Source organism: Camelus dromedarius, chromosome 4 (assembly GCF_036321535.1).
Source record: "Camelus dromedarius isolate mCamDro1 chromosome 4, mCamDro1.pat, whole genome shotgun sequence".
NCBI lineage: Eukaryota > Metazoa > Chordata > Mammalia > Artiodactyla > Camelidae > Camelus > Camelus dromedarius.
Genome location: NC_087439.1, coordinates 83962591 through 83988469, shown reverse-complemented (window position 1 = coordinate 83988469; position 25879 = coordinate 83962591). Strand labels below are relative to the sequence as shown.

General features: G+C 40.3%; 1 long non-coding RNA gene across 1 annotated transcript in view; it reads left to right on the top strand.

The window, feature by feature from the left end:
• The window catches only part of LOC135321224 (uncharacterized), a 104216-nt gene that overhangs the window by 5138 nt on the left and 73199 nt on the right, over positions 1–25879 (top strand). The window contains exon 2 of the long non-coding RNA XR_010380792.1: positions 18177–18277. This is a non-coding gene — a long non-coding RNA (uncharacterized LOC135321224). The remainder of the gene's footprint in view (positions 1–18176; positions 18278–25879) is intronic.

Sequence of the window (25879 nt, the reverse complement as noted above, 5' to 3'; positions counted from 1 at the left end):
GAAAAGAGATACAAAGATGAAGGATGGAGTCACTCCAAAGTAGGGAGGTAGGTAGGTAGATAATAACAGTTAAGTGGACAAGACAGACAAGGGCAATCTCTGACCTGTATGTGGTCAGTGTAACAGATATGGACGTAGGCACAGGCTATGATAAAAGCAATATAATATAGTGGTTAAAGGACTGGGTTTGGTCTCAAATAGTAACTCTTCTACATACTAACTGTGGTAACTTGAGGCAACTTCCCTGATCGCTCTGAGCATTAATTTCATCTGTGAAAGAGAAATAATGTTATTTACGTTTCAGAATATTTTTGAGGATTAAATTAGAACAACTATTATGATATTTCTAAACATGTTCTGGGGGACTCCTGGGGTCTCTGAGATTTTTTTCAGGGGTCTACTTTTCATTAAAATGTTTAGAAATATTTACCTTTGAACTGTCCTTTTGTTTTTATGACAATACTAAGATGATATATGCCCTTTTCTCTTCTTTCACGAGTGTACAGTGGAGTGTACAGTGGAGTGTGATAGCTCAACAGACTAAGTCCAGGAGAAGATGAGAAAATCCAGATGTCTTCCATTAAGACATTAAAGAGATTTACAGAAATGTAATTTTTTGTTTTGAAAGATGTATTATTTTTATGAAAATATATATGTTCCCATGTTTATCATCATTGTATCTGAATCATTATTTTAAAGTGAATTCATGAATATTTTGAAGTGTTCTAACTTTTACCCTATAATATTACACATATTTATGGATAGGACCCATGTAAACAAAAGCTCTTTGGGGGCCTCAAGGAAGGATGTTAAAGGGGGATGGACACCAAAATGTTTGAGAACAACTAAATTAGAACATTGCCTGGTACATATAGGAACCATCAAAATGGTCACTGTTACTATTATTATTAGTAGGAGACCTAAAAGCTAGATCGTTTGTGATGGGGATTCTGTTGGCGACTCAAGGGAGGAAGTATAGTCAAGGCAACCTAAGGATTTAATGCCTAAACTGAGTTAAAAAGAGCCAATCTATTCTGTATACCTGGATTTAAGAGGTGGTTAATAAATTAACCCAGACACTGACCATATTCGCTGCATTGCATTTGTCATGGTGGGGTTACAAGTGGAGGTGGGAGAGAGTGCTGGCATTGAAGTGGCTGAGAAGCTACTTGGAATGACAAAACTTTTACATAGAAAAGAGAACTCCTGACACAGGATTACAAAACAGGGGCCAGTATCAGCTGGTGGGTGATACGGGACAAAAAAAGCCCAGTAAGTGTTAAAGATTCATAGAAGGTTATCACTGAAAGGACACGTGGTTTTCTTTTAGAGCAAACATTTTATTTTTATATTTTAAAATTACAGAAGTATTGCAAGAATACATTTTCTGCACACAAAACATCCTAAGTTTTGGGAGAGTGGAGGAGGGAAGGTAAAATTGAACCTTTAGCTCTCAACCCAACTATCCTCTTCTATCCGGAGATAATTGCCATAAATAGTTTGGTAACTATCTTTCTAGACCTTTTTTTTTTTTCTATTCATTAAATATAGAGAAAATAATAGTATCAAATTAGCACTTATCAAATTCCAGGCATGATCCTAACTCATTGATCTTGATCAACTCATGTGATCTTCACAAAAGCCCATGGAGCATTTGCCATTATTAGTCCTGTTTCACCAGTGGGGATGAGGCACAGAGAGGCTAAGCAGCCTGCCCAAGGTCACACAGCTGCTGTGTGACTTTATACCCTTCACTTAGATAAACAGGACAGACACATAGATAGGAAGGTATATAAACATATCGTGTTTTAAAAAATTGTTTTTATACAAATGGGATTGTAGCATACATGTTGCTGAATGACTTGCTTTTTTCACTCCACAGTGAAAACAGAACCTGACTTTATTTGACTTAATAGTTTCACAGTCTTTTTAATAGCTCTATTATCAGCTTAATGCACATTTTGGACTTCTAGGATACAAACAGGAAAGTGTTCTTTTACAACCATATCCCGTTTGATTTCCCTTTCAAGCATCTTAATGACATCTGGGCCGGATCTCTCCGTAGTTTTAACAATGGCAAACTCACCATAGTCCAACTTAAGGCCCCCATCTCCTCCCCTCCCCATTACTGGTCTCTCCTGCAGAGGTTTCTGTTTCTCTGCTGATTACAACTGGGGTAGGAAGCATGGGTGATGGTAGTGGGACAAAGGGACAAATGTCACTTCATTTTTCTGTAAGGGCAGTCAGCATAAGGTGGTGGTCGAAACCTCTTGTTGTCAGGTGCCCAGACACTGGCTTCCTAAGGGGATGTGTGTGAGTTCTAGATCTTCAAGATATCTGTGAGGGGCAGGTGGCTGCAAGTAACAGCTTTTCATAAAGCTAGAATCCTTGAAGTCCTGATATAAAAAGGGGAGAACTGCACTGTCTTCCATGAGCTTTCATTGGAGAGGACAAGGTTTCCCATGAGAAATCAAAACCTCTATCCCAGGTTTATGGGATGTGAGTTTATACTACCATGTTGTCTGTGTTCCCCAAACAGCATAATTAATGTAGACAGGCATCTGGAATCTCTGGAGGTCCAGATGAGGCAAATGCAAAAACACTCTGTATGTTTGCTTTCACAAGCCAAGGCACCATCCTGCCAAAGATGAGCTCACACTGAAAAATCACAAAACACAAGAAGAAATAAACCATGTGAGAGAGAAAGAGTGTCTGCATATGTGACACACAGGAGAAGGAACCTCCAGAGAACTAAAAATACTAGGACAATATGGAAGAGATGATAAGATAAATCTCTAAATGATTAAAACGAAAAAATTAAAACCCCAGTGAAAGAATAGGAAAAGTTAAAATATAAATCATGTTCTATATTTTTACAATCTTTTCTGGAATTACTTTGTATATTTAATTCTTTAATCTACCTACAATTTATGTATTCAGATGATGAAAGGATCTAGTTTATTTTTCCAGATGGTTATCTATTTTCCCCAAATCACTTTTTGAATAGTTCCTCTTTTCTTCACTGATTTTTGAAATGCCAAGGTGATTATAATAAATTCCTGAATATTCCCTCTACATATGAATCTATTTCAAAATGCTGTTCTCATGTCTATTACTATACCAAGACACTCTTAATTAACATAATTTTAGCATGTTTTGATGTTAGGTTGGGAGAGTGATCTTTCATAATTCTTCTTCTGTATTTTTTTTCCAAATTACTTTCTACCTTTTCAATTCTATATCATGCATCCTCAGTGGGGGTGATGTCCCCAAGAGGGCAAAATTTAGTTCTTGGGGAGTGAATAACCTTACTCATTTTTATGTATAAGCACGGATGGATACACATACAGTGCTGCAACAGGTATGTTCTATATCTGTGGTATTAATATTTCATGGGGGGTGATTAAGAAAAATATTAAAAAGGTTCTTTAAGGTAATGATAATGTTAGTAGTAATAGTAATAATTAAAATATAATAATAACAGCAACAACAGTGTAATGAAAACACTGAAAGACACTTCTAGATGAACTTTGGAATTAGTTTGTCAATTTCCTGCTGATTTTTGCAAAAATGACTGTGGAGACCAGAGAGATGACATCACTTGACCTAGGTCATATTGCAAATTAGGAGCAAATCTGCAGTGAACACCCACTCTTGATGCTTACTTTTTACTTTAGCCTATTTTGGTCTATCTTGGCACCTCGAATATGAAATCCCTCCTAGGCTTTTAAGCAGCTCTGTGCACTGAACAGGCCTAACTAAGCACAAGTTGCCCATAACCCTCCCTCCCTAGTTCAGGGAGGCTGCATTTGAGTCTGCCTGTTGACATCCATCTTCTGGCCTTTCTTTCCCCACTGCCTCTCCCTTTCTTAGAAGCTTGACAGTAAATAATGACATCAATCAGCGTCCTCCAGAGACAACAGAGATAAGCATCCCACCGTGAGGCCCTTGGGTTTGGGCTTCAGGCTCTAGTGAAATCTACCCGAAGTTCAGACGAGGGGAAGACCTTTGGGCTATGTTGATTGGGAAAGAGTAAGAGATTGAGAGAAGATGAATAAGGCAAGGGAAAAAGAAAATGTCCATGAATAGGAGAAGGGGAGAAAAGACTGACAGTTACTGAAACTGGATTCATTATGCCTTTCTCTCTACTTTTGCATAATAAAAAAGTAAATAAAACAAGCAAAACTTTACGTTCTCATCACATTCAATCACTCTACTTTTCCACCCTGTTATACCTCCCCTGTATTTCTGTGGCTCAGCAATGAAGGGGCATTATCAGACTGTCTTTTCTTTAATCCACTTTTTCTGCAACTACCTCTCCTGCTTCTGACTTTTTCAGGGAGAGGAATAGCAGGACGAGGAAATAAAGGAGAATTGGGAAAAGCTCTTTTACTTAGCAGGTACTATCTGTCATTCTCTCTTGGCTATTGACCACACTAATCCCTGATGCCCACAGAGCACTCTCTACCTGGGCTCTTACAATTCTACCCATAACCAGCCAGATGTGCCCCAGGGATCCCCACTCCTGGGATTCTCCCTTGTGTAGTCCCCTACCACGTTGTACCAGGGTTGCTATGGAATACAAGAGAAATGAAGTTACATCACTTCCAAGATTAGACTGTGAAACACACTGCAACTTCCATCTCAGTCTCTTCTCTCATTGCTTGCTTCGAGGAAAGTCAGCTGCCAAAATAAAGCAACCCTATGGTGAAGCCAGTCTACTAAGGAGCTGAGGCTTTCTTCTAACAGCCATGTGGGTGAGGATGGATACAGATCCAGACAAGCTTTGGGATGACTATTGCCCTGGATGGCAACTTGAATGCATCCTCAAAGAGACCCTGAGCCAAAATCAGTCAGCCAAGCTGAATGATTCATGATCCATGGAAATTATGTGAGATATTAAACATTTGCTTTTTTACGCTGCTAAGTTTGGGGATAATTTGTTACACAGCAGTAGATAACTCCTCAGCTCTGGCCGTAGCAGTACATGTCTGCAGTTGCTTTATCCCTGAAAGGAGTCTTGACAAATGGTTCTTTAATTATAGATCTGTCCTAATTGTCCTCAGAAGTGTTCATGTAGACCGAGGAAAGCATGCACCCTTGGTCTGCCCTCTGTGCCACCGGCTCTGACTGTAGCTTTCTCTCTTCACCTTGGTGTAGTGGGGGGCAGACACCAGGCTCTGGAACCCCAAGCTTCAAGGAACAATAATCCTTCAAGAATTCTCCTGTGTTCCATTTCGACATGGGCCTGTATGTTGTGACAAATTCCCATGACGTTGAGTGCTGAAAACAACAAACTTACTCTCTTATAGTCTGAGACCAGAATTCTAAAATCAAGTGCCACTAAGGTCATGTTCCCTTCAAAGATTCTAGGGGAGAATCTTGCCTTTTCTCTTCAAGCTTCTGGTGGGTCAAGACATTCTTTGGCTTATGGCCACATAACTCCAACATTTGCCTCTCTCTTCGCATGGCCTTCTTCTCATATACACCAATACAAATGGGTGTACATGCAAACAGAAACAGACTCACAGATACAGAAAACAAGCTAGTGGTTACCAAAGGGGAGAGGGAAGGAGGGAGGGGCAAATTGAGGGTATGGGATTAAGAGATACAAACTAGTATGTATAAAATAGATAAGCAACAAAGATATATTGTATAGCATAGCCACTATTTTGTAATAACTTTTAATGGAGTATAATCTGTAAAAATACTGAATTACTATGCTGTACACCTGAAACTAATATAATATCACAAATCAACTATACCTCAGTAAAAATTACTAGTGTATGGGAAATAAAAGGGGAAATAAAAGAGGAACACGGTAAATAATCCATGGGGATGTGATCAGCAAAATGCAGAGTATGAGAGTTTTAAAGGGCAAATGACCTAGTTTCTTGAACAAATACATTGCAAAGAAAAAAAAGTTGGAGGAACTTATAGATTAAAACATGTTTGACAAATATATCAAACAGATTAAAGATGTGGATCCTGATTCAAAATCTCTAACTATAAAAACTGTTGTAAGCCAAAAAAAATGTAATTCTCACTGGGTATTTGATTATACTGATGCATTATTTTGATATAATAATGGTATTTAATTATATAATTTTAGAAAATAATCTTTATTTTTTTCAGATACTTACTGAAGTATTATGGCTGAAAGAATATGTCTGAGATTTGATTCCAAATAGTCCCGATAGATGCAGGGACTGTATATGAAATAAGATGGGATCATCTGTTGGTAAATGTTAAAGCTGAGTGATGGACATGTGGGGATGTGTTATATTATTATCTCTATTCTTGTAAGTGTATCAGTTAACTATTACAGTAATGCTTCATAGCAACCAGCCATAAGACTTCCCAGTAGCATAGAGTAATAAACATATATTGCTTGTACTTCTGGGATCAACTGTGAATTGTTTAGGTAGCACTGCTGATCTTGGCTGGGCTTATTCATACATCTGATGTTGGCTAGCTGTCTGATGGAGGATGGCCACGGTTGGAGCACTGGGATGACTCACCTCTGTGTCACAAATCTCATTCTTCAATAGACTAGTTGGGCATCTTTTATTGCTCTGATGGAGTGCAAGAGGGCAGATGAAACACGTAAAGCCTCTTGAAGTCTAAGCTTTAAAAATAGCTTCAGTCTTCTGGCCTCAGCATGTCCCATGGCAAAGAGGAGGCGTATGCAAAATACTCATGTGACAAAGGGGCTGGACATAAGGAAAGATGAAAAGTTAAGACCAGTAATGTATTTGAAATTTTCCATAATTACAAATTTGTATATATGGCTGTGTACACTATAGACCACACCAACAACTGCAATGTTTTTGATACTAAAGCAGTCTACTTAAAGACTCTGATATAGTCATTGTTTTTGCTAATTTTTTGCATAAATCATTGATGAGGTAATACCTACTTCACGAAATCATTATAAGTATTAACTTAGGTTTTGTTTGTAAACTGCTTAGCGTAGTATTTGGCACCTGAGTGTTCAATAGATGAAAATAATAGCAACAACAATAATCATAATAATATTGATAATAATAGTAATGGCTCCTGTTACTGTTAGTAGCTAAAATTCCTGATCTCTGAAAAGATCATGATTATAATATGATACCACCTCTGATTTTACTTCTCGGTCAAATAAATCACTTGAATATGGGTACCATATCTCATTTGAAAATAATGCAAGGTAAGCAATTGTGAATATGCTGAAATATATAGCTGTCTGAATGTTTTTGCAGCATTATTTATGAAAGCAAAATACAAACAACAGAAAACCTGAAAATAATTTAAATGTCCAAAAAAAGGAATGCTTAAAAAATTTATGGTATATACATACAAGAATGCCTTGCTTTCATTGATGAGAAAGTTGTAGAAGCATATTGGATTATGTATAATGTAATCTCATTTTGTAGAACTATACATAATTTTTTTAAGATTTATGCTAAATGTTAATAATTTTCTTTAACTGTTAAGATTATTCTTTCTACATTATTTATAATAAAAATTTTAAGCAAGACTATCTTTATGAAATCTTGAGTATTTGATATACTGTTTGAGGAAAGTCCAAGCATCACTGATGTAGACAAAGCCATTAGCTACATCCACATGTGCATAATGGATTTAGGTGTTTACATTATTACTGTTGATAAGATAACAAATTGCCCAATGGCTAACTGTTTATGCTAACTTTTTAGAGGCTCCATGGAGTTAAAATGGTCAAATCAGTTGCATGTAGCCATGGCCTCAGACCATGAGGTGGGCTAAAATGAGCAAAACCTGGACCTTCTCCAAAAACACATCCCCCCTTAAGGCAAGATAGGATATGAACCTTGACTAGAACAAGAGGCATGTAGGAGTATTCATAGTGGAAAAGCATTCGCCAGTATTAGGTCCAATCTAGGAAGCCAAGGGGTGAGACTTACAAAACAAATTAGATATGTATTTTCAGGCTACCACCGGGATTGAAACTATTAAACACGTGATGATTTTTATTGAGCTTTGAGAAGACAATAAAAATGACAACTCTTATTTTTGGTCTGTTGGCTTGGCATGAGATAAATATTCCAGAGCCTTCCTATAAAGGGTATTAGTAGAATGCTAGTGTGGTAGATACCAGAAATTAAGACACTGCAGCCAAAGCCTGAATGGTAGGGAGAGGAGGGGAAGCAAGGGATGGGAGGGCTGAAGGTAGGTTTCTGAGCACAACAGAAGACAACTGAAGGACTTTAAGCAACACTGATCAAGGAGCAAATGGGTCCCATGAAACAATGGTCCAATGAAAAAGTTTCTGTGTATTTCAGAAAAATATATATATAGATATGAATAGATGTTTTCCCCATCATCTGTAATACCAAGTTGCTGGAATAGTATTTGTGTTTTATACAAATTCATCGTGATTAATCTTTAAAATGGTCTTGATATATTCCAGAAAATTCTCATCCATTAAAGGTCTCTCTCCATTCCAGAAAATCATGCTTGCACTTGTTAAAATGTGCTTTATGATCTCAAAATGCTGGGTTAGAGCGTTTCCTTAAATGAGTTGCTATAAATTAGACTGAGTACTGCAGATTACTCCATAATTTGTTTTCTGCCAAACAGATAATGCATTCAGCACATCATATTTATTAGAGCCGCTAAACTTCTACCCTTTGCCCTCTAATTAGGTTTTTCTTGTTACTTTGTGTTTCAGAAAATAAGACTGTTCCATCCCTTAAAACTAATGAGCCCCAGCTGGGACAGGATTAGAGCTGTTCCTGCAGGAGTGGGTTTACCCTTTGTTGTGTTCATTCAGAGTCTGCAGTCTTGGGGTCCTGCTGCTGAATGGGAGGGTCTTGCCAAAATGAGCATGACTACCTTTGCATCACATGCCTGCCACTCAGTCCTGCCCTATTTATCATGGTAGCAGAAAGATGTCTCTCTCAGCAACATCTGGAAAGTTACTCGAGAAACTTCTTGTTGATCAGTTGTTCATTGTGAGACACCTGGAGGGTTGGTTAAGGGGAGACCAACTTGATTACCAGCGAGGCTTTCTGGTTTTTAAGACACAGTTAGAATTTTACTTTATGCCTGTAGACAACTTCTTATTAGGAAAACACCAAACTGCCAAGAATATCACTGTTGGGCCCACATTTATAGTTTTTACTTTATATAATAAAAGTTCATCAAATGTGCTTCATTATGTATTGGGAAGAACACATGGAGGGATTCTGGGAACTAGTTACGTTCAATTTCTTGATCTCGGAGGGAGTTATATTGTGTCCCTTTTATATTTATTCACCAGGCCATACATATATGTCTTGTGTACTTTTAGCTATATGTAATATGTAATTCATTTGAATATGAAAATGTGGTGTGCATCTCTGTTAAGACAAAGAGTATACCAGAAATGTTATCTTTCCCCCAGATTCAAATCAAGTCCCATCTACACTAAATCTGCTGGTCACTTCATCCCCCAGTGATCCCACCACTTCAGGCAGTTGGAGTCTGCACCATATACTTTTTTTTCCTCCATTAATTCTATTCATTCTTATTCTGTTTATTGCTTTACTTGGGTTCTTTATTTCTCGCAGGTTAAGAATATAAAGTTCTCAAGGCAGAGATCATTTCTTATGCTTTTTAAAAATGTTCTGCCGAACACATTCTAGATGCTCAAGAAATACTCGTTGATTCAACCTAGCAGATTTGAAATTGTTCTGTTTTCTCAGTAATGGGACCTAAAGCTAACAAATAATACTGGAGATACTTGTTCTACTTTTGTTAAGAAAAAAGAGCCATACTGAGCAGCAGTTAAGAATGGGGCTCTAGAGTCTGATAGGCTTGGATTCAAATTCCTATTTCAACACTTGCTAATTGTACATCTTTGGGAGAATGAAGATTCAGCTTCTTAAAATGAAGATAAAGGTGACCACTTAATGTTTTTGTAAAGATGAAGTAAAGGTGATGCACCTGGAGCATTTAGAAAGCTACCTTGCACATTGTGAGCATGCCACAAATGTAAGCCATTATTATTGTTATTACTACTACTACTACTACTACTTAAATAACTTCAGCATTAACCTGTAGTCAATTATTCATCTCAACGACATAAACTTCAACTCTAAAAACTGGAAGATCACCAGTGCTGTTTAAAGTTTTAATATACCAAGTTTTGGCATATACTAGAAAAAGAAAGTCAAGTATATAGCCATATCTTTATCCACTTGAATGGAATTTTCTAAAATTGATAGACATCATTAAAATACACTGCATTCACAAATGACTACTCAGCACGTGGAATTCAGCGTCATGGGCTCTGAATGGATCTCATCCAAGAGGACTTAGTTCCAAGTCCACCAGAAGGATCTCATTATATCACAGTTTCACCTATAGCAAAACCTGTGTCACTGCTTCCAAGGGCAGCAAAACGTCAAGGCGCTTGGGTGGTGATGTGTGTTGGCATCTCGTCCCTCTTCATGTGCCATGTGAGGTTAATTACACCCGTCTATTTGCATGACGTGTGCTGTTTTACCATTTAGGCATTATAAGGTAGAGCACTTTCAGTAATAAAAGCTACCACTCACTGAATCTGGAATGGTATCATTCAGCCAAGCCCTAGGAATTTTATTCTGGGAACGTAAAATTCAGCGGTCTCCACACTCTGCCAGCATTGCTGTGAACCACCTACCACACCAACATTCCAGCAAGAAAGTGGAAGTGGGGTTTCTCATCTCAGCTTTTGATCATTTTCCAGATGCTAAACTCTGACCATTCAGCAATTTTCTGCTTCTTCCCACCTACATGTGCCTTCATCCAACTTCTCAGTGTCCTAATTCCTTTGTCTCTGTTATCCAGCCTTGCCTCTTCCTCACGACATGCTATTACTCCCATCCAGCTTAGATCTTCACCTTCTCTACTTAGCCTCATCCCTGGGACCTCCCGTGTAGTATGCAGGCCAGTTTGGGTCCAAGCTGTATTCCCTGCTGGGATCCTGATGTGTCTGAGTATTTCTGGGAGACCCGTAGGATGGTCCTTGCTGAAGTTTGCTTATATGAAGAAAGCATCTCATCCTGAGAAATGAGAAAGTCAGCACCTAGTCAGTCTCAGTTGTCAGAAGGGAGGAATAATCCTGAGTCAAAGCACATTGTTACTCATTCATTCTTTCCTTCCTTCCTTCACTCCTCCGGAGGCTGCAGTGATCTGAGGTCATACCTCACCTAATAGCCTTGAAAGCATCCTGATAGGTGACCAATGATCATCTAATTTCAGCGTAAGCATCTGCATCATCAAGCAACTGACTACGTGAGCCTGTATCGTGTGGCTTCCACACCCATCGTTTTACACGAAGTCGAAGAAGTGCGTGGTGGAGGGAAAGGTGGAAATAGCTGTCATCTGATGAGAAGTAGGACTTCTCAAGTAGGTCACCGTGTCCTAAGGTCACCCTTCCTGCCTTGAAGGCTCTTTGACTTTTAAGAGGCTTCAGGGAATCTCTTGAGAATGAGGTCCCAATATGCTGTTTGAAAGAAGCTAACCTCAGTGATCCTGAGTCTCAGGCAGGAACCTGAACACCCGTTCGTTCATCTGCAGTGACACGCTTGAAAGACACAGGAAACAAAATATCTGTTTTCATCATCTTCCCCTCATGGTCATTTTTATGAAAAGCCAAATCATGATCAGAACTTACTTTATTAATTATCCATGAGAAACCATATTAGAATCAGAAAAAAATCTCAGGGGTCACGTGATCAATGCATACTTTCCCCCTAGGCACACCCACATGGGAAACCAAATTATAATCAGCAGTTTGACATGGATTCAGAATAGGGGATGGCAGATGGATTGAAAGTCTAAGGGCAGAGCTAAGGTTTAATGGCTGAGGCTAAGGGCTAAAACTGAGAATCTTGCCAGGGAACCTTGCATCTGCTGCCATGCTAGTGGTGGCTTTGTCGACAGCCCACGTCTGGAGGCTAAGACCCCTCGCTCTGTGACTCTTCATGTCTGTGTTTCCATGGCTGAGCACACCTATCTTCGCTTGTTAGATATGTTAATATATTCAAGCAGGTTATAGTTAGTTTTGTAGGTCTCAGCTTTAATGGCACTTCATCAGGAAACTTCCCTGACATCAATCTAAATTTAGTCCTTTATGACACTGTGTCGTGTCAATCTGCACATTTTCCTTGAGAGCAGTTTTCACCATTTGTATTAGCGCACTTATTTGTGTTTTTATTTGTCTGTTGTCTTCTTCCACTTAAACTTCTTAACTTGCATCTCTGTGATATGATCCATTGTGTACTGATCTTAAAATTTAACTACCAAAAGACGATGTTTCCTTATTTCCAAGTTAAGCATGAAGCAGGGCGGTGGTGATGAATTCATCAGTGTAGCCTCTCAATTGACACAATGCTCGTGTTCACTATGGTTGCTGTTTTTCTTTTCTACCCTCCTTAACATCTCTGCCTATTTATCACCATTTCTTGTTGGAATACTTTGTCTGGCATCTGTGGCTCTACAGCATGGCGGTTTTCTTCGTAATATTTTGGCTACTCTCCTTTCTCCCAACCACAACAAATGTGGCTATTCCTAAAGGTTTTACCATTGCTATACTCTTGTCTTGAAGAAAATACACTGAATGTACTGATTTGTGTTATTCCCATTAATTCACTGAGGATGTAGTTATTGAGAACCTATTATGTGCCGAACACTGAATTATAGGCTGCCTTCTGAAGAAGAGTGTGTTGCATGTCTGTAATCAAGTTGCTCACCATCCTGTTGGTGAAAATAGTCACTCTGTGTTTTCAAATATGGTTGCTAACACAAAATGAGGTATTGCTTGGCCAACAGATGAGGAAATGATTGCCATTGAAAGGACAGATTCTTACTCATCAGTTTCCAGGAGGAGGGGGCATGCCACTCGATGGGGGAGCGGGGAAAGCAAGAGGCAGCTCTGTGGCTGTTCAGGAAGCAGAAAGTGGGAGGAAATTGTGGGTGAGAGCCTTTACTGTGGCTTCCATGAGCAGGAACTGGGAAGCAGGGTAAGCGGGTTCAGGATTGGCTAATTTGAATAAAGTCGACATGCTCTAGGGAATAGAGTCTGTTACTAGTTGTTTAGTACCTGGCCCTGGAGTGATCAGGGCAGGTGGGTAGAGGCCCAGAGTGTAAAACCAACAAAAGAGGTGGTTGGGATGTGGGTTCTGGATTGCTTGGTTTGCATTTAAAAAGCATGCTCACAGATGAGCTGTTTACATCTCTAGGAACTGGTTACCCTGGAAGGGGCAGTCTTTCTAGGGTCAGCAAGGCTCCAGATATCAAAGCATCAGAATGCAGAAGTTAATAGTCTTGCTTAATGCACTGTAGTATAAGTCAGGATAAGCTAAGTTATGTCGCTGTAACACAAAAATTCAAAACATCTTTTTTTTCCTTTCTCACAAAGTTGGCTGTGGGTCTGGTTGACTTTCTACATAGCTTGCCCTCATGTTGTAGCTAAATGATCCATCCTGCTTCCATCACAACACTCTGTTGCCTTAACTCAAGTTTTTCATGCTTATCATGGCAGAGAAGAGAGGTCCCAGAGGACTGCATAGCCTTTTCTCACTGCCTGAGTCCCAAAGGGGCACAGCGTCTTCTCACAGTCCCTTGCTAGAACTATTCACCTGGCCTTACCTGTGGAGATGGAGCTGGGCTGTATTACCGCTCATTTGCCTCAAGAGTCATGGTGGGATGCTGTTGCTGACGTGACCAGTGGACAGTCCAAAGCTAGGGTTTGGATGGAGGACGGGACCAAGCCTAAGAACACCAGCAGCACCAGCAAGTGCCTTGGGGTCGAGACCGTATCAAAACAAGCCATGTGCTGCACCAGACACCGATACCAGGGCCCTGACAACAGACGCTGCTGTCCGGAGGCCCAGAAAGATGAAGTTCACCTCACCTGGAGGTCAGCGGGAGCCAGGGAGAACTGGGTGGCAGCACCGGATGGATGAACCCATGCTCCAGACCTCCTGTAGCCAAGGTGCCAGCTGGGGAGAAGAAGGGAAGGGACAAAGCAAGTGGCAAAAGTGAACGTTTACCCCAAAGAGGCTGAGTTAGCTCAGAAGAGGTTGGGTGTCAAATCAGAAATGGATCTAACTGAATGTGCAGTTGTTTTTTTCCTATTCCCAAATAGAAACATGGGCTCCCAAACTAAGCTGAGTTCATTTATACACACACATACACATACATATATTTAGCATATTCCAGTTTGAGACTTTGCATTGAACACCCCCTACATATATCTAGTTTAATTTTCATTTATTATGAGTGAAGTTGCCATTCTTTGCCCGGAATCAAAATCAGGTTGTAGGTTGTAAGGGGGTGGGTCACCTATGTTTGTGTATATTAACTCTACATTTCAGCCATTCACAAGCACCTAGCATTTTCTTTTGACAAATATGTATTGAGCATCAGTTATGCTTCAGAAACCATGTAAGACTCTAAGGATACCATAGTAAACAGGACCAACATATTACCTACAATTATAAAGCTTATGGTTTACCACAGGACATTTAAAAAATTGCTCAAATAATAAATTACAGTTGTAATAAATGCTGTGAAAGAGAAGGTGGCAGTGCTATGAAGTGTATAACAAAGGAGTCTGTTGTACATTCCTGCTTCTTCTGACCTCTTTCTCTTGCCCTCTGCCTAGCATTCCCGCTCCTTATTTCTATGTATCAAAATCCCCAAGCAGCCTCCCACACAAACTCAAATATGAGGTCTTCCCTGCTTATCTCAACAAGAATCACCCTACCTTCCCTTTGTACCCAGTGGCACATCGATTACCACTTTCCTCAGCCAAGACTGAAAATGAGTGGCTTACATGAGAAGGTTTTTAAACATTTATCTACATGGCACAGACCAGTCTCCTGCACAACATTAGAAACCTCCTTTTGCCTAGTGTAATACTTTGCAAATAGAGATTCACAATAAATATTTGCTAACTAAATAAATCATGTTCAAATCCAAATTAGACAATTCTGTCTCTTGTGTATCAAAAATCTATTTCAATACTATTAATGTTGTTTATGACTGAATTAATGATATAAGCCCAATGTGGGGTATTCAAATAAAATGTAAAAAAAAAAAAAAGGGTTACTTTTAACTTCTCTAAAAAAATAGTACTTAGTGTTTGGGTAGCATTGTCAAATTGAGAATGGCTTTTCTTGTTTTTCCATGTTGTGTATTTCAAATGTTCTACCTTTGAAAAAAAATGTGAGGGTTGGAGCACCCACCCTTCATTCAGTTGAAAATCTGCATGTCACTTTACAGTCAGCCCTATTTATCCATGATTTGCATCTGTAGATTCAACAAACCTCGAATACTGCTATCTGTAGTTTTTATTTATTGGAAAAGAAATTCATGTGTAAGTGGACCTATGCAATTTAAACCCATATTGTTCAAGGGTAGATATGTAGTAAACTGTGTTTACTTGTAGTAAAGAATATCAACAAGATATTAGGATGCAAAAGAAAAGCTAACTGCCTTCATTCCCTAGACCCTCATTCAAGTTCTTTTATCCAAAGGATCTCATTAAAGCCTCAGGAATATCTTGTGAGTGGACATTACTCTTGTCTTAATATCATTGGTAAGGGGCCCACGTGTCTCCCAAATTTAGTGACTAGACCAAAATTGAACAGTCAAATCATGGAAGAGCTGTGCCTTACCCAGGCTCTTCTGCCTGGATAACCTCTTGTCACAAGAAAGGTCCTTCCTTTGTCTGAGTTTTCATTTCCTTCACTGCTATGCCAGAGGTCATCTGCATGGTTTTGAAGAGAGGAATTTTTATTCATTCACTCATTTCTCTATGAACCAGACAGTGGGCTAGATATTGGAGCTGTAGTTATGAGCCCAAAGCAGATGCAGTCCTCACCCCATGATTATAACAGTCCAGCTTTGTGGTTTGAGAGACATGTGGAAATAAGTGAAGACCACTCCAATGAGAACCAGCAAGGCTATCTCAGGAAGTCAGCCACCATCACTTGCATTTGGCAGAGACTCAGAGGCAAGGAGGAGAGTGGAGAAGCTTTACAGTGGAGAGAAGGAAGGGTTCAGGTGTGCCTTGATTGGAGGCTGCTGGCCTGGGGATGCCATAGGCAGGCTGACTAGAAGCAGTGAGTCCTACGTGACTGGTCAGAAGTGGACACAGGGCTTTCTCCAATTGGTCCTAAGTCAGAAGCTGGGACAAGAATTAGGGAAGCTGTTAATATTTATCAAGACCAGGCTGCTTTGAGCTGACTGTTACAGGGACTATTGTTTGGTTGTGTGGATAAGTTGTTCCAGATAGTGGTTTGGTTTCTTGGATTGGTTACTGTAGACAGACAGGTTGGCTTCCTGGGCTGGTTGCTGTGGGTTGTAGGTCAAAGCCCTAAATTTATATATAATCTGGTCATTGTCTGTTTGCGTGTTCATCCTCACAAGTCTATTTGACAGATTTCCTTCAAACTGCCCCCCTAAATGGGCTGTTTTCTATAAATTCATTTCTAAGTTGACAAATGTGGCTTCCAAGCATGTCCCCTCCCCAAAGAGCCAATGATGAATAGCTATCCTTTATCAATAACTTAAGATATGCCAGGCTAAGCCTGATCCATGTAGCCTCTCATTCAGTTCTCACAATGACCCTGCGTGGAAGACGTTAGTGTTTCCATCTTACAGACGAGAATTCTGAGACACAGAGGAGTTAAGAAACTTGCTCAAGGTCCTCTATGTTAGCAGTGTAGGAGCAGGGATTTTCTCTAAGTCAATCGAACTCTAAAACTTTGATTTTAACCAATGTACTATTGTCTCTGTACTACTGGTCCCCTAGCTGGCCCTCAGTATCTAACAATTCCCTTCTTAGAAAGTCAGAATGTAGTTATGGCCACCCACACAGTTGCAGGGGTGAAGGACAGGGCCAGAATCAGCAGGGACTCTAAGAACAGAGTACATGGATGGCTCCCCCAAGTACAAACATGAAGGGGCTTTGGTGGAGGGCGTGGTCCTACTGCAGAATGGATCATATTTAAGGTCAGCTGTTCACAGTCAAGGACAGCTTTTTTTTTTTTTTTAATCCCTGACATTTCTGTGGTCCAAAGTAGAATATGTGTGTACTGGTTTTGCATGTCACATAGATGGCAGCAGTGTGGCATGGACTGTCCATCACTCATCCTTGTGTCCCCGTCCCCTGCAGTACGGCCGCCTAGGGAGCCCTGTGTGCAGCTGCTTACCAACATTTTTCCACCTTTCTCATTTGCAATTATACCTTTACTTTCCAGGCATGGAAAAGGGTCGCCTGAGTGCAAATCTTTGCACACAGTGGGTGTTCAGTACTTTTGGCAGGGGTGCCAAGAAAGGCAATGAAAACCATTGTGATTTTTCTTGCCTGAAAGACAACTCCCTGGAGTCCTGGAAATCTAAATTATAACTTAAGCCAATAGTTTGCCTTAAAAGGGTATTTTTCATACATTGGTAGCATGAGAACTGAAATAATAAGGACATTCTCTTTAGCTATAATACGTAATATTGTTTCCTAGTGACTTGCCTTTTTTTCCCTTGTAATGAAAATTCAATCACTGTTGAGGTGATATAAATGTGTGGATTACTTTAGAGTAATTTTAAACATGTCCAACAATGTTTCTCAAGACTGTTACTGCTCTCCACTTATCTTAAAGTAGTGCTAATAAGGAAGCACAGCTATTATAAGGGTGTGATTGGATGGTAGGGTTTTGATGTCTTGTTATATCATAACCTTAACATTCCATTTGTAAGAAAGGACATGCAGACTTATTATTCCAGTGCAACTAAGCAAGGCACTTGGGAGGCTTCATCAACTCTTACAAGACTCTGATGTCCAATTTAGTAAATTATGGCTCCAGTGTACAAAGTAATATGTTTCCTTAAAGTTCCCATTGGAGCCAAATTCTTAGCTCAGGTCTAGAAATATCACTAGCCAGTTGGGAAATCCTGACATGAAGTTGACTGAAGATCGGCCATATCGTGGGTGTGTCTCTGAACGAGATGCACCCCTACATCTTAATCTAGGCCTGTGTAGTGGGTCTGGGCTGGAAGTGAGGCCACTTCATAGCAAAAGGGTATTAAGAATGTTTTTCTCAAGGTACAAGTTGGCCATCGTGACCCATTGTCAGTGGGTGATGGAGTCTCACTCATTTATCTGTTTGCTCCTTCAGCGTTCTGATGGCCAAGAACCAGCTTTTTCATGACAATTTCCCAAGGATCAACTTATGGAGAAGTGCCTTTTTGCCATCCAAGGCAGGACTTCTGAGCCTGGGTAAGGTGACCATCACTAATGCACGTGCCTGAGCTGATTCTTCTTGCTGGAGCCTGTGCTGGCTGTGCTGCTCCAGGCTGTCCAGGCTGGCTCAGACTACCTGCACACCAGACACCTGATCCATCCTCATTTGAGTCCCATATCCATCCAGGTCCAGCTTTTTGGTTTTGTTTCCAAATCCATCCTCAATTCCTGGCTCTGTATCAGATGAACTTTCTCCAACAGGCTTGGCTGTTCTCCTTGCTCACATTGTGCTAGAAAATACAATAGAAAACCCATCTTTCACTCTGCAACCATAGAAACCAGCTCTAACGCTAGCAATTTCATAGCTATGTCAATAGGAGCAGCCCCAGAAGTACGAGAGAGGAGAGTACAGAGAGCCTGTGGGTCAAGTTGAAGTATAAAGGCCAAAGATAGTATGGCATTTCTGTGGGTGGCTCAGTGTAGAAAATTAAAATATGATAATAGGGATTTGATACTTACTTCTTTTGATGTTGTGTTGCAGCTGTGAAGTTTAAAAACCCATAACTAGCCTTTTAATCAATGTGAGAAATGGGATGTAACCATTTCTAAACTAGTCTGAAGCTCTTCTAGTTTGAGAAAGGATATTTACAATAAACTTTCTGAAAGTCCTTTCAAACACCTAACTGCTGGAATTGACATCTTGTAAAATGTCACCTCATCCTGGCATTGCTATCCAAAGACAAGTGTAGTGTTGATAAAAGACGGAGGAACTCATTTGTGACTGTTGACTCAGCACTTTGATAACCTGAATTTAGTATTCGAGTAACACAATCAGGCTCCATTCCATCGCTTAAACTTGCTGCCTGTAGAAGACGGCTCCCTCATTAGAATGACAGAGTTGAGCCAAGGGACCCTGGGCTACACTGAGCAAGGCCAGTCCCTTCCTTCTCCTCCCCCTACCCGTGCCCTACTTCTTGAAAATTTAATTTTCACCTTAATAGAGGAAGCCAGCATTCGAAAGAATTTTCTCTGGAATGGGTAACACTCAGAGATTACCAAGGCTCTCTTAACCCCAAGAGAACTGTTCATTTAAAGGGTCAGGATCTCAAAAGGATTAAATGGGCTAAAGGATATAAAAATGCATTATAAAGTATAGATTTTATATGAAAAAAAAAATGAATGAATGCATACGTTCAATTTGGGCATCACTGTTATGGAAATCCTGCTGGGGCTCCAAGGTACTGCTTAAGTCTCCCCTCTGCAAAGAAGCTTACAGTGAGTCCCAGCGCTTAGCTCTCTTTTCTGCTGAGCTACAGAACCACAGTCTGATACTTCACCTACACACCCTGTCACGGGCATGCCTGTTTTCTCTCAAACCCTTGAAGGGAGGTATCATGTATCCTCACAAAAGAGGCACCAGATGCATTTATTGATCAGAGGATCATGAAGAGATACATTTGTTGGGACAGGGAATTCCTAGACAGCCACATCTGATGCATCCACGTTCTTCCAGCCCATCTCACTTCTGCTTTTAGACTTGCTGACACCAACATCCCACAGTAGTTGTGAGTATCACATTCAATGATGTCTGTGGAAATTTGTTATAAGCTGTAAACAGCAAACTGACTGCAAAGGATTAATATTGTAGGGTTACCATCAAAAGTCCAAAACAGAATATGTCTATGAGATGAATTTAGATGATTCATCAAACATCAGGGTAGTATTTCCTTCCTCCAGGTGAGAAGTAGTAAGGTAGAATACAGTATTTTCTGGGATTCTGAAAATCTGGGCTCAAATTCTGGGTTTGCCGTTGGCTTTGTGTCTGGGCTGAGCTCCACTTTTTTTTCTTTTGTGCAATTAGGAAGTATGACATTTTGGTTTCTAAACTATCTTCTGGTTCTACAGGTAAACAAACTGTTGTAAGATTTAGCTTTCAGTCCTTTCATTTCCATGAAGTGTGGCAGGGTAAACACAAGAATACTGTATAGGAAATCCACCCAATTTTTTCTGTTCTATTTGAGTGGAGAAAAAAAGCAATTTATTAATTAGATCTCTATGATTTCAATCTTGTTATAGAAGGAAAGGGAGAGAAAAGGAACATTTCATTAATAGACCATCACAACAAAATAAAAGCATATATGAGGTTAAAAATGCCAGTTTCTCAGACTTAAATATGATCTTTCATTATGAAATTCTTTGGATATTGGATTCTCTCTGTGAACACAGATAATTCCAAAATTATTTTTATTGGAGCCCTTACCGGGTTTGTGGCACAAGATACTTGTCAGTGGAACAGGAGTTAAAATTTCAATGCAGAGAATCTCAGTTGAATCTAAGGAGAAATTTCATAAGTAAATGACACAAACATTACTTGGTAGAGGAGCTTAGAGGAGGAATGACATTTCAAACCGAGATGCCCAGAGAAAGCTTTACAGAAGAGTTTGATATGAGCTAGAAAATATTAAAGAATGAAAGGTACGTTGAGTAGTGGATGCCAAGGGTAATAGTGCAAAGGTGGGAACATACAAAGGATGTTCTTCTGACAGTGAGTAAAGCAGCCAGATTGCAGAAGAAGGTCAGATACGGTGGTGGTGGGAGATAAGGCTTGAAAAACAGGTTCGCCCTAACTGGGGATGACATTGAGTGACATTGAATGGATGAACTTCAAAGGACTTTATCCTTTAGGCGGTGGGAGCACATACAAAACTTTTTTTTAAAACACAGTAATGGATTGAAATGTTTTAGTTTTAAAAATTTCTATCATTCAGCAGAATGAGTTTAAAGAGGAGAGGGTGACAACGAGCAGAAAAATTAACACGTTTTTCCCAAAGTCCAGGTCTGTGTTGACAAAATCCTGAAAATGGTCGGGTGGCAGAAGGAGTTGAAAAAAGGCAGAGAAGCAAAATACTGGGAAGGGAGAATTGTCTGGGGAGGGGTGACAGGTGAGAGAAACAAGACAGAAATGGCTGTGAGGTTTTAGGGCTGGGAAATTAAGCAAATTAGTGGTGCTCCTATAAAGAAGAGAAAGGGAAGCAGGCATGTTTTGAGGAGTGTAACCAGGTCTTCAGTTTTTTGGGTACTAAATTTGAACAGTGGAAATGGAATCTCGGCGGCGGTAAGCACTGGTAGAAGAGCTAGCAGGTGACCATCTCTGACAGAACACAGATGTCACGGGGATGGCATTATCCAGGGTTGAGAGCAAGGGGCCTGTCAGGCCGGCTTTGCATTCACTGCTGTGTGAACCTGGCCTGGAGCAGCAGAGGTTGGGTTCTAGCGGGAGACGCTCATGCCTTTTGCTCTCTGCCCTGACCTCAGGTAAATTTCTTAACCAGCTGTGCCTCAGTTTCCTCTCCTGTGAAAACAGACAATAACAGTGCCCACCTCTTAGGATTAAGGAAACAAGTCTGCATAAAGTGTTTGGGAGACACTAAGCTATTTTTATTAACTTTCTAAACCTTGATTTTCTCATGCATAAAACTAGAATTAGTTAGAATTATAATGGCATTTACTTAGGAACATACTCTGAGAATTAAATATTAAAAAAGTATGCAAAGCTCTGTGTAAAATGACTAGACTATAGCAAGAGTTCACTTTGAATACTACTTAACAAATCACTCAAGAAATAGTTATCTATATAAAATAGACAAACAACAAGGATCTACTGTATAGCACAGGGAGCTATATTCAATTTCTTATAATAACGTAATGGAAAAGAATCTGAAAAGAAAAAAGCATATATGTTTGTATGTACATGTATAACCGAATCACTTCGCTGTGCACTTGAAACTAACATTGTAAATCAATACACTTAAATAAAAAAAAAAAAAAAGAAAGAAAAAAAATAGTTATCATGTGCCCAGTACACCAGGCACTTTCTTAGTAAAGTGAGGGTGTGTCAGTGAAGGAAGCGAAGCACTCGCATCTTAGCGCGGTGAGACAGGCAAGGGACAGATGGTAATACAACGTTACGTGAAAAAAGCAAAGCAGATTTAGGGCACGTAGAAGAATGCAGGTTGGCTTAGGCCGGGTGGTGAGGAGATGCCTCCCAAAGAGGTGACTTTTGAGCAGAGTTTTAGCGGAATGAAATGAGGGCGAAAACCAAGCTGTAATCCGCAGGGACCAGCTTCCGGACAGAGCCAATCACGCATGCGCCATACCTCGCGGGCAGGTGCCTGGAGAACGCCAGGGCTGCGTGTGGCCGCGGCACTGAGGAGGGAGGTGAGGTCTAGCGAGGGCAGGTCTTGGAGAGCCGTGCAGTCCAAGAGAACTAAAATGCGAGCTACATACGCTGTGCAGCGTTAACTTTCCTAGCAGCTACATTTTTAAAAAGAAAAATGGGTGAAATTAACCCAATATATCCAACACATCTTTCCAACACATAATCACTATAAAAAATTTAACCAGAAATGTGTATGCTCTCTCCTTCCTTCCTCCCTCCTTGCTTGCTTTTTTTTTTTTTTTTTTCTTTCTCTTTTCTTTTTCTCTCTTGGAGACGTGGTGGGCACTTTCTACTTACAGCACATTTCAATTCAGACCACCCACATTTCAAGTGCTCAGTTGCCAAATGTGGCCATGGCTACCATCCTGTATGGTGCAAATGTGGAGCACAGAGTGTTATAATTCAAGAAAAGGAATTTGGGTTTTACTCTAAATAGAATAGGAAGCCATTGGTGGATTGAGAGCTGGGGAGGGTGTAGTATACGGAGTGAGGTGACGTGATTTGACCTTATCTTTAAATCACCACTCAGTAGATGTTTCATCAAGGGTGACTCTTGCTACACACTTGGTTAAACAAGAACTATCTCCTTGATTTATTTCTTTAAAATCAAATTAAACCCAGTTCCAAACTCCATCTGCTAGGCTGACAAGAAATGTATTCCCAAACATTGTTGTGATTCCTCTTCCCACTTTTGTTTTCTTTTTTACATCTTAAACTAGTTACTGAATTCAGTGTGTTTGTGATGGTGAGTGTAGTTACGCAGTCCCAAAGCACAGGAGGCTTGGAGCATTCCAAGCACTAATCCACCATGGCCATTATTGAGATGCCCATTTTTGGAGCCGAAATATTTCCAGAAAACTGTAACTTCCCTGCCATCCATAGGCTCTCGGCTGAGTGGGAGCCCTGCACCTGGTGCCCTGCCCGCAGTGCACCTTGTAGCTGTCCTGTCACACTTCCCAGGTGGTTCTTAAATGTATGAGATATGCTGATTTCCCTCTCCTTCTCAGGCCTGGGGACAAGTTTCTTCCTGTTTTTCTTTCTCTCTCTCTTTCCTCATCCCAAAGAATGCTTAGTTCCATCTTTTCAATCACTCACATTTCAAAAGGGACAGGAAGAAGTCTTGCCTTCAGCACATCTGGCTCTCCCATTCCCTGCTTCTCGAAGTCTCTGAAGCAAAGAATTTGAATGGACTTGACTTTCTGCTCAAAACAAATGAATGAGAAATAAAGGGAAACATGCAATTCTACCCCAGTGAACTATCCTGCCATACTAGCTGTTATTATTGTATACAAGACCTTAATTGGTTATTGAATATTTTTAAAAGTCTCTAAACAGGATAAAGTCACATGAGAAATATGATCTATGGGTAGCTATGTAAAAGCATGAAAAGCAAAGAAATGGTTTCTAAATGATTTATTACTCCTAATTTTCTTCGTGTCTGAGATCTTGCTACTCAGAGTGAGATCCCAAAACCAACAGCACTAGCATTTCTTGGGACTTAATAAATGCAGAATCCCAGGCACCATCACAGAATCAGAAGCTCCATTCGAACAAGATCCCCCAGGAGAGTGATGGGCACAGTCGAGTGTGAGAAGCCCTAATCTAAGACATGGTGGCTCTTCTGTGGAGCTTACATTCCTGTCCCGCCAGTGGCTCCTCCTGATTAATTAATTCCTAATAATTCATCAGAGGTAAGAACCAGGTGCCTGTGATGTGTGAGGTGCTGACCTGAGGGACGGCGGGGATGCACTAACAGTGTAAGACAGCCTTTGCCTTCAGGGAGCTCATGATCTAGTTGGACAGATAAGATACAAACACGTGAAAAGTGAATAAGGATCTAACAGAGTACGAACAATAGCAGGTCAGTGGGAGTTTATAATAGCCAGGTGCTTAAGGATAGAAAGATCGGGTTTCAGCCAAGTCTGAAAGATGGGAAGGATGTATTGTTCCAAATTATAGAGCTTTATTCTCTTTGAATCTAAGGTCGTAGGAAGAATAATAGGGAGAAAAAGAAAGTTCCTTCTAGCGAAGAAGTGCCAGCCAAAGGCAGAGCACATTTCTGAGAAAAGCAATGCAGTGCCTGTGTCTTTCCTTGCACACAAACCCAAGAACAGCATTAGACAGACTCCAGAAGGTGACAGTTTGCTGCCAGATTTCTCTTTTCCTTGAGGCATGTTTGATAGCAGAGTGCTGAAGAGAAATAGCCCGCAAGACATCCTTAGAAGTGGCAACCATGTGTCCCTGCAAATGGGAGGCACATCTCAAACGTCAGGCGACACCCATTGTTTCCAGCCGATGTGGGCAGTTGGCAGGGGTGTGAAATTGTAAAGGCCACGAATATACATATTATCTTCTTCTTCCGCTGAAGTCTTCCACTTACTCCAACAGAAAAATCCCGAGAGAGGGATGCAGAACATCTTTCTCCCTAATGAGATGGCTCAGATGTGCAAGGACTTCTAAGCATTTGATGGTCACAGTCTGTAAGCATCCTGAGGTTGGAGTCACGCAGCAGACCAGAAAAAGATGCTATGGTAGGTCCCCACTGAGGCTCCTCATCCTACTTCAACATTAATAAAACGTAATGGAGAGTCCCTACCTTTTGTTGAACTCATAATCTTATTTTAGCATTTTAATGATTATTCATTACAATTTGTAGGGGCCACGTTGCCCATAAGACACAATTAGAGGTAAGATGCCCTTTCCGGGGTCACTGGCTCTACACAACTTCTGTAAATATGACTGCTGTATTATCCTTGTATTACTCGATTAGCTTTGGCAATCAGGAATTTAAGATCTAATTGGATCACGTCAAGTATATTCACATCGTACATGAATCCAAGAAAAGAATGTGATGAGGACACCATAGGTTTCATTCAGGATTATCTAATTGTTTTTATCCTAAAATATGGCTCCTCTCATCTCCCTGGAACCCACACGCTAAATTAGGGACTTCTGGCTGCCAGAATTCATTTGTGTTCTTGGATTTTCACTTTGAAAACTTCCAAAGGAGATGAGGAATCCTGCTGATAACAGAGTAAGCCTCAGCTATGGAAGTCAAGCTGGTGATAAATACGAGGAAAACCTTCATCAGTTTTAATGAATACAAATAGCATAATGCCTGGACCAGGGGAGTCTAGGGAAATGTTCAGCATGGTTCGTGGGTGGAATTCAAGAATTTTTAAAAAGACTATTGGGGTAAAAGGGTCCCTGGTTATGATAACGGTGAGGTGGGGAGTAGGGGCATGAGGAGCACTTTATGCTTGGATAAGTCTTTGAAGGTTAAGGTTTTAAAAAAAAAATACTTTCTCTGTTCAAGGCAGCATGGACTTCCATTGAGCAGTGGAGGGGGTAACTGTCAACTGGAAAGAATGGCAAACTGAAATCTGGACCAGGAATTAGTCCAAGCAAATGCGAGGAGC